Below are 12,674 nucleotides of genomic sequence, written 5' to 3'. Positions count from 1 at the left end.
GCTCAGAAATCTCAGGTTTAGACTCCAGCCCAGTCATCAGATGCAGAGCCAAACCCTTCCGCAACCGAAAAGTCTCTGCAAAAGGGTTTGCCGCTATTTTTCCTTTTCATTCTTTTAGCATCTCAGTAAATCCAGCAGAGACATTACTGTTCCTCATGATGCGAGCATACAATGTGAAATGTAGTCATGCAGTTTAAATGGGGAATTAATCAGCATTCAGAGCTCTAGGAGATTGACAGGGAGCTGGCTCTGTCAGTCATCTGCAGCAGGACTCTAAGGCCTAATTTTCCTAAGTGAAAATGTGCTTTCAAAATTGCAATGCAATTTTCAAAAATGGGAGCTGAATATTTAAATACTCATTCTTTTCAACATGACTGTTTGCTGTCCAGCTGCTGCTTATGTCTATGTCTGTGTCTATTGGGATATGGGATTTAAAAAATAATAATAATGGGGGGGGGGGGAATGCATTCTGCATTGCAGTTTACACCAGTGACCCCAAGGCAATGCCCAAGTCAATTGTAGTTTCAAGCTTTCCAAGTCTTAAGATGATATTGCAAGGTTTTAATAAAATAAAATAAAATAAATAAAATGGGTATTTCTTTATGCTGCTCCTTTGCTTTCTCCCATATAAATGAATAGCTATCATTTGTTACTATGGGGGAGGGGGATAAGGAATGCAATGAGACTAACCTATTCTCCATTCCTGTTGTTGGGTGGCCCAACACTCACAGGGATCTTGCAGCGGGGTGTGCCAATGTTTCTTTCAGCAGAACACTGCACTCCTCAAGAGCTCCCTACAATACAGAGGCCCTCCCGCCACACTCCTCTGTCCATCATAATGACAGCTCTAATATAATAATGGACAATGCATGTAAAAAAGGGAGGGCACTGTATGGAGTGCAATATAATAAGGAATGTGACACAGTGGAAACAAAGACATGCACAGAACATTACATGATCAGACACTTACTTCCTATTCTTGCTGCAGTTGGAGTTCACCCCAGCTGCCTCACCAGGCTAGTTGCAGCAACTTCCTCTACAAGTTGCTGTGACAGAGATATGTCTATTATTCACGCCAACTGGCGTTTTACCAAGTGTCCAAGGTACGTCTCAAGTTTTGCCAACTTGAAAAAGCCATCAGGGACCTCTCGAAGCATTTCAACTGTTTCATTTCTATAAATGAACCATTTCCAGGACACGCACAGAATAGACAGAAATCGCATCTACATAAGATTACAAGTTGAAGGTGCCTTTTTCGTTCTGCAAAAAAGCCTCCAATTTACTATAAAAAGGGTTATCCTGATTTTTACAAGGCAGTTATAATATAGTTTCCGTAGTTCTCACTGGCATGGTCTGGGGTGTACAACTTCAGACAGTAGGCAGAGGACTCACATAACTGAATGCCCCTCATTAAAACAACAACAACCCCAGAAGTCCAAGAGAATGGTTCAAGCTCTGAAATACTTGTTTTCTGTGTGGAGAGAATTGTGCAGAATAGCAGAAGACTCGTCAGCTATGTGAGCACCAAGCACTCTGGACTGGTGAACACAGATTTACCAATTCAGAAGACTTTCTTTTACTTATAAAGTTTCAATATATTAATATATTTCAGGGACACTGCACGGTATCCAACTAAACAGCTTGGCTAGTGCAAGAAATGTTAACTGCACAATGGTATGTCCCAACCATTTCTTCTCCCTGTGTGCCCCCTCCCTGGTGCCCTCTGTAAGTTTACTCTGGAGGGTTGGGGGAACCCCTGGAGGAGATTTAGGGGTCACACAAGGAGAGGGCAAGGAAGTTCCATTGCACAGCTGAGACTGCTTGCAGTAGCAGAACTGTTTAGGTGGATACCACTGTCTATGGCTGCAATCCTATATCCACTTGCCTGGGAGAACTGAACTTAGTGGCACTTGCTTCTGGGTAAAGACATACAGGATTGCATGGTAAGTCCCACAATTTATTCAACTATCTCTAGAAAGGTCAGGGTGCATAAGGTCTTCTCGGTGCCTCCATTCATCTTAGCTGCAAATAGGCCCTTTATACATTGGGGAAGTCCCATTATTGCATTGCATGTAATATGCCATTTTAAAAAGTGGGCCTTTCCTTGGCTTAATAGATAGTTATTTGTTTCATGGTTTCATTGTATTCCATCCAGCTTCATCAACAGCAACTAAAGAGTCATAATAAGTACAGAAATATGGTGACAGATTCTTAGCCAGATTATTAGCCAAGCGAAGACGGTGCTCAGAATAAATGTATTAACTAGGCACATGCACTTTAATTTGTATTGTATTTTTTTTTAAAAAAATATCCGTTTATGAATTGCATTAGTGAATCTTGTAATAAAAATATTTTAATGAACTCATGGCATCATATGACCCTGTAAAATTATGTCAGCCCAATACCTGAAGAGGTGTTATTAGACATTGTTCTTATTAGTGTAATTATAATACTGATTTAAAGGAGCTGAAAATTGGGGCATAAAGGTTGTTATAAGAGATAGGTAGAGTGAGTATGTGTATACTTTGCTAATATCCTTCTCTTGATGTGGCATAATGAGTTCCTAGGCAGAACTGTAGCACTCTGCAGGGTAAAGGTTGCATGAATTAAGCATGCAGAAATCAGTTCTAGGTTCTCCCAGTGTGTTTGTAAATGCACGAGACATAAACATCTGGGAAGGTGGATAATCTACATGAGGCCTGACATTTGCATCATGGTTACCAGCGAGTAAATTACATCTTCTGTATTTTCCTGGAATAAATAACTTGTAACGGTACAATTATCAATATGGTATCTTCACTGTTTAGATGAGGTCTCATGTTGCACCAACACTCTGATAGGCTTAGGTTTATGGTTCCCAGTTCCCACAACAGGTTACAACCCCACATCTTGGCACAAAAGCAGAGCCAGAGACCCCATTTCAACCACAGTGCTGGCCTATCACCAGCCATTATACAGCATCTTAGCGACCTTTTCAATTTACAACAGCCACAATGGTCAATACATTATGGGGTTTTCATATCATTTCTATTTCCAAATCATATGACTAGAAGGACCCATAACTTGGAGAAAACAAGAATACAATCAACCTCAACACTAGGGACATTGAGTGGAGTTAGGAGCGTCAGAACAAAAGGTACCTGTTCTTCCTCCAATAAAAGGAGATGGTCCAATCTTGCTCCCCATTGATATCAGTTCCCAAGCTGCCTCTAAGGCTTCTCCTGACCCATTTTCAAGTCTGAGGATCTTGGGTAAATCAGCATCAGTTGGTCAATGGCCTCAACTACTTTATACCTGTTACAGAATAAAGTAACAGGCATGCTTTCAATCGGGATTTTGCATTTCATTCCAGGCTCATTTCCTGGCTTTCTTCTTGCCTTTGGGCCTCCATTGCCTTGAGGTCTCTTGGTACCTCACCTCCCATATTTTCAACCCATGTCTGGGCACTCTAAGGCCATTCTAAGGCTGCAGCTGCATCCACTCATGCTTCCTCACCATCACTGATTGACTCTCCTGGTCACACTTTGAATCAGCGTAAGAGGAAGAAGCAGTACTTCCTAGTGGCATTATATCTGGGCGGTGCTGCCCTTAGCCTTCCGTGTTGGCACAACTGAGATGTCACTTAGAGTGCAGCAGCCCAACAGACCCCTACACTATAGAATACTGGAAATGCAAAGGTTATTTCAGATGATGCACTACTCCTTGGAAGCATGGACATATAGGTCATATTTGCCAACCACAGCTACTAAGTGGCGTCCAGAAAATTTGATGCTGCATTCACATGGCAGTTTATTCCATTTTCTCAACATTTCTCCAATTGTTACTTTCTGCATTATACGTAGTTGAGCTTTCACAAGACTTAAAAGCCACTTCCACGGTAGAATATACTGCAGCTTTAGTGCTCATTTCTGTGTTTTTTGCAAATAGATTTTTTTCTGGAAGCAAAATGTTAGGGAAACATCAGGGAAATGAAATAAACTGGTGTGAAAATGCAGTATAAATTAAAAGTATTATTGACAGTTTATTGAACAGGCTTATGACAGAGTTTAAGCCCACAAAGGGGCTGCTATGGAAGGCACTAAATGCAATTGCTGGATCATAAACTATTATCTTTGTTAAAAGAAGCAGATAAAATGCAATTATATAATTTTCATATGCTTCCCTTCCAGGCTGATGAGTGTCCTATTGCTAACTGGTCGTGGGAAGTGGTGGAACTGCTGTGGAAAGAAGACTTCTTTGGTACAAAAGATTATGAAATGAATCACACACTCACAGGCCAGGTAAGTAGGTCTGTTGTTTGTAGGAAAAGAAGAGTGTCACCACCACCACCCCCAAAAATAAATTCAGTTGGGCTTTCAGATCAGATGTGTTATGTAGCATGCAAAGGTTTGTCCTGCAAAGTCATTAAATTAGCTTGTAGATACAACTTACATAAATGTGTAAGCAAGCAGAGGTTGCCACACCAATAAATAAGCAGTGGCGTAGCTAGGTGCTCTGGCACCCGGAGCGGCACACATGCCGTGCCCCTGGGGGCAGGACAATCTGCCCATAGGCAGGGCCAATCCACCCAAGGGACAGGGCGATCCACCCATGGGGCCGATTGGTGCAGCTGCACAAGCCTCTCTGGCGGTTGATCTCGGCACGGGGGGCACCAAATGTCACCTCCCTTCAGGCTGAAGAGGGGTGACATTCCCCCACCCCGTGACTTCCAAGCCTACAGTGAGCTGGGGGAAGGGGGAGAGCTGCAGCAGCTGCTTTGCCGCTCACCAGGCTTGGGGGAGTCGCGGGTGGGGGGGTCTTGCCGAATGTCACCCCCTTGATGATGACACCTGGTGTGGACCGCACCCCCGTTGCCAAGCCCCTGTAAATAAGGTTTAAGGGTTAGTTGTAAAAAGTGCTAAGAACAAAATGGATCAGGCCAAAGACCCACCTAGTTCAAGTTCTCACAGTAGCCAATCAGATGATTGTGAGACCAGGGGTGCCAACTTAAATAAAATATGGAGGGGCCTAGGTAAGCCCTGCCCCACATAAGCAATTATATAACACGGTGCACGCACACTATTTGAAGGGGGCAGCCCCCTCAAATATTTTAGGGGGGCAAAGACCCCTCAACCCCTAGGAGTTGGCTCCCATGTGTAGGACGCTGAGAATAATAATAATAATAATAATAATAATAATAATAATAATAATAATAATTTATTTATACCCCACCCATCTGGCTGGGTTTCCCCAGCCACTCTGGGCGGCTTCCAACAAAACACTAAAATACAATAACCTATTAAACATTAAAAGCTTCCCTAAACAGGGCTGCCTTCAGATGTCTTCTAAAAGCTTGGTAGTTATTTTTCTCTTTGACATCTGATGGGAGGGCGTTCCACAGGGCGGGTGCCACTATGGAGAAGGCCCTCTGCCTGGTTCCCTGTAACTTAGCTTCTCGCAGCGAGGGAACCACCAGAAGGCCCTCAGTACTGGACCTCAGCGTCCGGGCAGAACGATGGGGGTGGAAACGCTCCTTCAGGTGTACTGGGCCGAGGCCGTTTAGGGCTTTAAAGGTCAGCACCAACACTTTGAATTGTGCTCGGAAACGTACTGGGAGCCAGTGTAGGTCTTTCAAGACCGGTGTTATATGGTCTCGGCAGCCACTCCCAGTCACCAGTCCAGCTGCCGCACTCTGGATTAGTTGTAGTTTCCAGGTCACCTTCAAAGGTAGCAGGATTTGAGTGCAACAGTACTTTCCCTAACTCTGATTCCCAGCATCTGGTCGAGGGGAGACAGTAGCTCCTGCCACAACATTTAGCTGTTGTCTCTATCCCGCAACGTTCAGCTCAGTATCACAACTTTCTATGACCTACGAGGTAATGAAATTTGTTGCTTGTGTATACCTTGGAAGTAGCAATCAATCGAAAGAAGGGCAAAATGACAGAATCGCTCTGATAGCCTGGGCCCAAAGGAGCCCAAGTGGCTTATGCAATTAAATACAGAGAAATGCAAGATAATGAGATAAGGGACACATAATAAGGAAAGGATTTCTTTCCTAAACACTCACATGGTTCCAAAACACCAAGCAAAAAAAGAAAAAAAGAAAAGACCTGACAGTAGAGATCAAAAGGAAACTGCACATGGCTACAGAAATAAAGTAAATAGCAGCACTGACTCACAGAGAGAAAGGCTATGATAGCAGCCGCAGTTATTCTTGCCAAATATGAGTGATTTATGAATGGGACCACTTTTTAGTACTGAGGAGCTCAGCACACCTTATTATGAAGAAGGGCAATAGGGAAAAAATGGGGGTGGGGGAGAGAGACTGGGAACTTAATTATTCATAAATGTCAGAGAACAGAAGGGAATGGTCTGTAGTCTTTTGAAAATAGAAGAATGAGAGCCGTCCCCTCAAGGAGGAATTCAAAATTCTGAAGCCAACAGAGAGGACAGATGTTTCAAAGGCAAGCTTGCAGTGCTGCAAGACACTGAGAGCCAACCTACATGGGTGATGCAGGGAAGTTCGCAATTGGCTCTCCTGAGGTTCTTCACTTTGAAACAGATTGGGAGTTGGGTTGCCTATTGAGGGTTTTTGGTGAGCCAACATGACAGGGATGTGGGATTGAGGACTGGAGTGTTCGTTCTGTGGTATTATGGCAGTGGACAGAGCTCAAGTGCAACTTTTCAATAAATGTGTTTTAAACAAACAAACAAACAAGTGTAGGATGAAGGGCCAAAGCTACTCAACCTTCAACACAAACTACTCTGATCAAATGTGGAGTTCCCTAAACTTATTTTTTAAAAATAAATAAATAAATTGGGGAAATTCAGCCATAGATTATCTGCATGGTATGATGTGCTCTGGCCCAGACAACTTAAATCCCACTAATTTTACTGGACTGTTAAGCAGTGCTGTTTTTCTAGAAAAAGAGGTGCCGAAGCTCAACACGAACTTCTCCCTTTTTCTCGTAGAATCACAATGGTGCCTACCTGAGAGGTGCCGGAGCTGAACTCCCCCCCCCCCCTGCTGTTAAGTAGGGATGGACAAAACTGCCATTCTGGGTTCCCTCAGTTTCTCTCCCCACCCCCACCCCCAATCTAAAATTCAATTTGCTACATATCTGTCATGGTTTGTGATTTGTTTTTGTCTTGCAAAATTCAACAGCATTTTTCTGTGAATTATTTCTAATAGACACTTAAAAAAAAAATCAAGAGGCAAACTCATAAAACTACTCTGAATTATATAGTGCTTATAATATAGATTTCCTGTGAGAGGCAACCACAACTTACCTGCATCGGCATAATTTTTATTCTCCCTTAACAATGTAAACCCATGGCACATGCTTGGAAGTTGCCCATATCTCCTGCTACAATCAGTAAAATTACTCCATCTTGACCAAAAATTATCCTGACTTTGCTTTTGTTCTCTAAATCTGATAAAGTGAGTTAATCCTCAGCCCCATATTTTACCATGCCATTCTTTGATACCTGGTATAGTTGCTGATCTCTACTTCCCTGCGTATAAAGTCCTAGCTGCTGCTAAGAAAGGAGTTCTGTAGGCTCTTAACAAACACATTCTTGCATGTATTTCTGCCTACTATGCAAATGCAGATTTCTGCACACATTTTCCCAGTATAATGCATGTTTGTATTTCAGAAGTGGATATATGCATTTTTAATCCCTCTTCTTAATGTGTACACTTGTACATATTACAAATATGACTACATCACAACATTCAGAGAAGTGCATATTCTGGAAGCATATAGCTGCCTTTCAGTTCACAATCTTATAAGAAAAACTGCTCCTTTTCCCTTATGGGGTATCCAAGAGCCCGTATAGAGTCCTTAAGTAGGTTCCTTATCGGAAGGAGAAAATAACAGAGGCCAACCAGAGAATATTGAGAAGCAAGGCAGCTAGTAAGCCTGATATTTATTAACTGTTGCAACAGGGTGCTCACTGCCACACACAAGAGGCAGGAGGGACCCTGAACAATGATGTGCAAGCCCTTATATAGACTTTTGAAGTTGCCCACCCTGTAGCCAGAGACCACCCCTAAAACATCATACATACCATACATCACAGAAAGAGGCGGTCTACAGCAGAAATCCTGTCTACCAGGATAATGGTCACTGACTGCATTACCTGGACAGCCCAGCCATTTCTTTTGTGATGGTAAATACTTTAATTCCTGAATCCAGGTCGCAGGTACACCCTATTCATACACAAAGACGCCCTTAAGACAGGTAAGCAAAAGACAATGGAGAGGCTTTCCCATTTCCTTCCTCCTTGCAGAGAAATATTTGAGGTCACTGGGAGAGTCAAAATGACTTCAGGATTGTTCTCCTGTACTATTTTAGACACGTGGTTTATATACTTATGTATGTGTTTGCCTTGTAAATTTATGAAATGCTTATTTTATATTTGGGACCTTAGAATTCTTATACAGTGGTACCTCGGGCTACAGACACTTCAGGTTACAGATGCTTCAGGTTACAGACTCCGCTAACCCAGAAATAGTACCTCAGGTTAAGAACTTTGCTTCAGGATGAGAACAGAAATCGTGCTCCGGTGGTGCAGGAGGCCCCATTAGCTAAAGTAGTGCTTCAGGTTAAGAACAGTTTCAGCTTAAGAACGGACCTCTAGAATGAATTAAGTACTTAACCCGAGGTACCACTGTAACAACATATTGTTTCAGAGTATGAGAATTAGGAAAGTTTGTATTAAACTGAAAACTGAGCCAAACGTATCCCCAGTTGTATGCATAGTGTGCTTAAGATTGCATCCAAAGGCCTCATTCCAGCAAGCTGCTGTGTGTGCATGTTGTCTGGCTGGAAACCCCAAACACTAGCTTGGGCCGTGCAGCCTTAGTCAGACTCTTGGAAGCAGTGCCAATCAGTTCAGAAATGAGAGGGAGGAGGAGTGGAATGCATCCTCCCCACTCCCCAGCCTCCAGCAGATGATTGGCAAACACTATTGCAGATGATCTTATCAGGGTTGCACAGCTTCTGGGCTTTTTGATTCTGCAGAAACATGAGTTCAGCACAAGCCCCACAAATTGGGGCAATACTATTCCTTCAGCTCCCTTTGAATACAGGAGAAGGAAGTGCTCTTGCAGTATCTAGCCGAAGTGTGGGAGGGATTATTAGAGTGACAAGAATTGAAAATGATTTTTAAATACTGTTTGCACATTAATAAATCACATCCATTTTTCATTTATCACCACGTCAGCTTTGTGAGGTGCAGCTGCAGTGCTTTCAAGTGAGGGATAAGTTAATTTGTAAAAAAACAAAACTTTAAAAAGTGAAGACAAGTGCACAAGCTGATTTATTATCATTTAAGGGGCGATGAAAGTCCACTTTGCTTTAAGTAGGGCTGTGTATGCAACATATATTTAAACCACATTTAAGGCACCTGACTTCCCCCCAAAGTCCTGAGAACCATAGTTTGTTGAGGGTGCCCAGCACTGTAGCCCTGTAGGGATAAACTACAGTTCCCAGTTGAATGTGCGCACTGCCTTCAATGAAGCATAGCACTCATGGTGATGTGGAACAACAGTGGCAATTCTGCCTGCAGTGTTACATCTGTGATGACTCATTCATTCATACATGCAGCAAGCCATCATTTTTATTGTGTGGTCATGTACATGTGTGAACCGGCTCTGGACTGCTGGGCACGTGGCCAAAGGTGTTTCCTCTGTAGTATATGGATGCCTTGCCACTGAAAAGCAGGATGGCCCCCATAAGCTTGTTATTTGACATGTCATCTCAAAAAAGCCGAGAGTGCTGTGTCCTGCATGCACGTGTGAGCACATCGCAGCTCTTGCTTCTTGGTCCTTCAGCTTCAAAAGCTTGTAATCTTATGTTACATCTTGATTCTCAAAAGCTGATCATTGATCACATGATCATCTCTGTCTGTTTCTCATATGCCCACCCCCTTTGTTGTTGTAGTTGTTTGCAAGTTTGGGCATTTTGGAGCATCTGTTCATTTTTCACAGCCAAGGAAGAACCATATGTTTCATATCTGGTTTTTAAGCATGTTTTGATACAACAGGTGGCAAATCTTTAAAAACTATTATTAACTGTTATTACTTTGCCATCTTCATTTAGCACTTGGGTGGCGGGCCTGTTCCGCTCCCCAGACAGAAAATTAAAGCACACATTGGGGGGGGGGAAACAAATTAGTGCTTTTCATCCCAACTTTGCAACCAGCCAGACAGCTTGTAAATGAGCTCTTTAAGGAGAATAGGAACTTATTTCCACTTCCCGATTACATACACCCTTCTTTCTCAGAAAACCTGCCCAGTTTAGAAGGTACCATGTATATATATGGCACTAATCCATATATATAGCAACTAAGTTTTTGTTGTTGTTTAGTCGTTTCTGTCTCTTTGTGACCCCATGGACCAGAGCACGCCAGGCACTCCTGTCTTCAACTGCCTCCCGCAGTTTGGTCAAACTCATGCTGGTAGCTTCGAGAACACTATCCAACCATCTCTTCCTCTGTTGTCCCCTTCTCCTTGTGCCCTCCATCTTTCCCAACATCAGGGTCTTTTCCAGGGAGTCTTCTCTTCTCATGAGGTGGCCAAAGTATTGGAGCCTCAGCTTCAGGATCTGTCCTTCCAGTGAGCACTCAGGGCTGATTTCCTTCAGAATGGATAGGTTTGATCTTCTTGCAGTCCATGGGACTCTCAAGAGTCTCCTCCAGCACCATAATTCAAAAGCATCAATTCTTCAGCGATCAGCCTTCTTTATGGTCCAGCTTTCACTTCCATACATCACTACTGGGAAAACCATAGCTTTTACTATACGGACCTTTGTTGGCAAGTTAGGCAGGATTAAATAAAATCCAATCCAAGTTAGGCAGGATTAAATAAAATGCACTAAAAGCATTGAAAGTCTCATTGAAGCGTATCTTATTCGGTTGGTTTCAAAGGGATATAAAAGTACAATCAGAAGCATGAGTTCCATAGGGTTTATTTCCTATTTATATTTATTCCCTGGTGGGTAGGCATAGGATTTCAGTTGTATGGCGCAGTTCTGTGCATGTCTTTGCAGAAGTATGACCCACTGAGCTCAACAGGACTTACTTTCAGGATTGTCATGAATAACTTTTAAAGGGATTAGGTATGTTCATGGAGAAGTGAAGAACGTTGAGACATGTATTTCTGCTATAGGGAAAAACAAGGTGCATACGTGGATAGGGTAGCACAACCACACTAAAGGTTTGCCTGCATAATGGTACCAATGAGGACAAGTGAAGGGGGGAGGGGGAAGCATGAAACATCAATATAAATAGGTGATATATATATATATATATATATATATATATATATATATATATATATATGAATGAAAGAAGACACTTTTCAACACTGCATAATATGTTCTCAAAAATAAATAAATCTGAGTAGTTTCCAAGTCAGCCAGACTTGAAATAGAAATGCTGGTACCAAAGTTTAAATGGTTTATTCTTGTAGAAGGTCTGCAAATTTGTCTACAAGCTGAGCCCAACGTGCTTTTAATGAACAAATCCAGTAAGTGGGGTGGTGGTGGTGATTTTTAAAGCACAATGTGTGACAAAAGGCTTTCACGCTGGCAGTTGACCTTGATAAATTGCTACCAGCCCCTAGTTAGATAAGGATTCCTTGTTAAAATAAACAAGATTGCACTGGACTGATTGGAACTCTAAGCATTTTGTGGTGTTCTTGTTTCTCAAATGGGCAGAGCAAACCTGAGGAAACAATAATTTCCTGTTGTTGTTGTTGTTGTTGTTGTTGTTGTTGTTGTTGTTGTTGTTGTTGTTGTTGTTGTTGTTACTTCCCAACGTCAGAATAAAAGGAGACGGAATTGAGCTTGTTGGGTCCTGATATATTTGTGGACGGCTATTTCTAAATGATAGTTGCAGTGATGGTGGAGGTGGAGTTAGAAGGATGAGGCAAGGATACAGGGAGAGGATGTATGAGCAACAGATCAGATGCCCATAGGGCAGAACAGACTCCAGGGAATAAACAAAGACAATAACTGTGCATTACTCACCACCACTGTGTTTGTGTGTGCAGTCAATGATGGGAGGAATTCCTGATGAAGTGTGGCACTCCCCCATATTACTTTATCAAGGAGTGGCTGGTGGCTGGCTATCAAAAGAGAAAAAGGGTCTATTCACATATCCAGTTATGTGGATAGATCTACCTCCCTCATATAAATGAATGGGGAAGCCCCAGTGTGTGTGTTGCTAGTTTGGACTTGCTCACTTTGCTTAGCGTAGGCAGTTCTTTCCAAGAAATGTTCTTATGGAACACCAGCCTTATTTACTTCGTGAAATAAACATATTTGAATATGTTTCCTTTGTGGGAATATTTCCCACTTCTGATGCGCATACACCTTTTGGTACCATCAGCAGTTAGGTTTCAGCATAAAACTGTTATCCTTAATTTGAATTCTACTGTCTGTCATTTGCTCATTTAAAGGGAGTGTTGATTGACATGTGGATATGGAAAAAACATATTTGGAGATGGAACAACTATAGCAGAATACCCATGACAGAAGAAACATTATTCTTAAGAAGACAGCACTTACAGAACAATGTCAAAGAAGTGAGAGGCATAAAACTAAACAGTATTCTAAAACTGTATCAGTGTTGGAGGGGGGGGGGAAGAGATCAAACTTTGTCTGAAGCATGAAACTTTAAAAGGAAAT

General features: G+C 42.3%; 1 long non-coding RNA gene across 6 annotated transcripts in view; it reads left to right on the top strand.

Annotated features, from left to right (window-relative positions):
• LOC310706058 overlaps positions 1-12,674 on the top strand; it is a 346,770-nt gene that overhangs the window by 290,778 nt on the left and 43,318 nt on the right. For 5 of the 6 annotated variants that reach the window (XR_014525607.1, XR_014525608.1, XR_014525609.1 and 2 more), the window contains one exon: positions 4,170-4,280. This is a non-coding gene — a long non-coding RNA (uncharacterized lncRNA). Of the gene's footprint in view, positions 1-4,169; positions 4,281-6,951; positions 7,068-12,674 lie in introns of those variants that run through there. The other variant, XR_014525612.1, reaches the window with a different exon arrangement.

The sequence above is a fragment of the Podarcis liolepis genome (genome assembly GCF_965112155.1).
Source record: "Podarcis liolepis genome assembly, chromosome: 4".
In the NCBI taxonomy this organism is placed as follows: Eukaryota; Metazoa; Chordata; class Lepidosauria; order Squamata; family Lacertidae; genus Podarcis; species Podarcis liolepis.
Note: the sequence above shows the minus strand (reverse complement) of the source record. Positions and strands in the feature narration are given on the sequence as shown.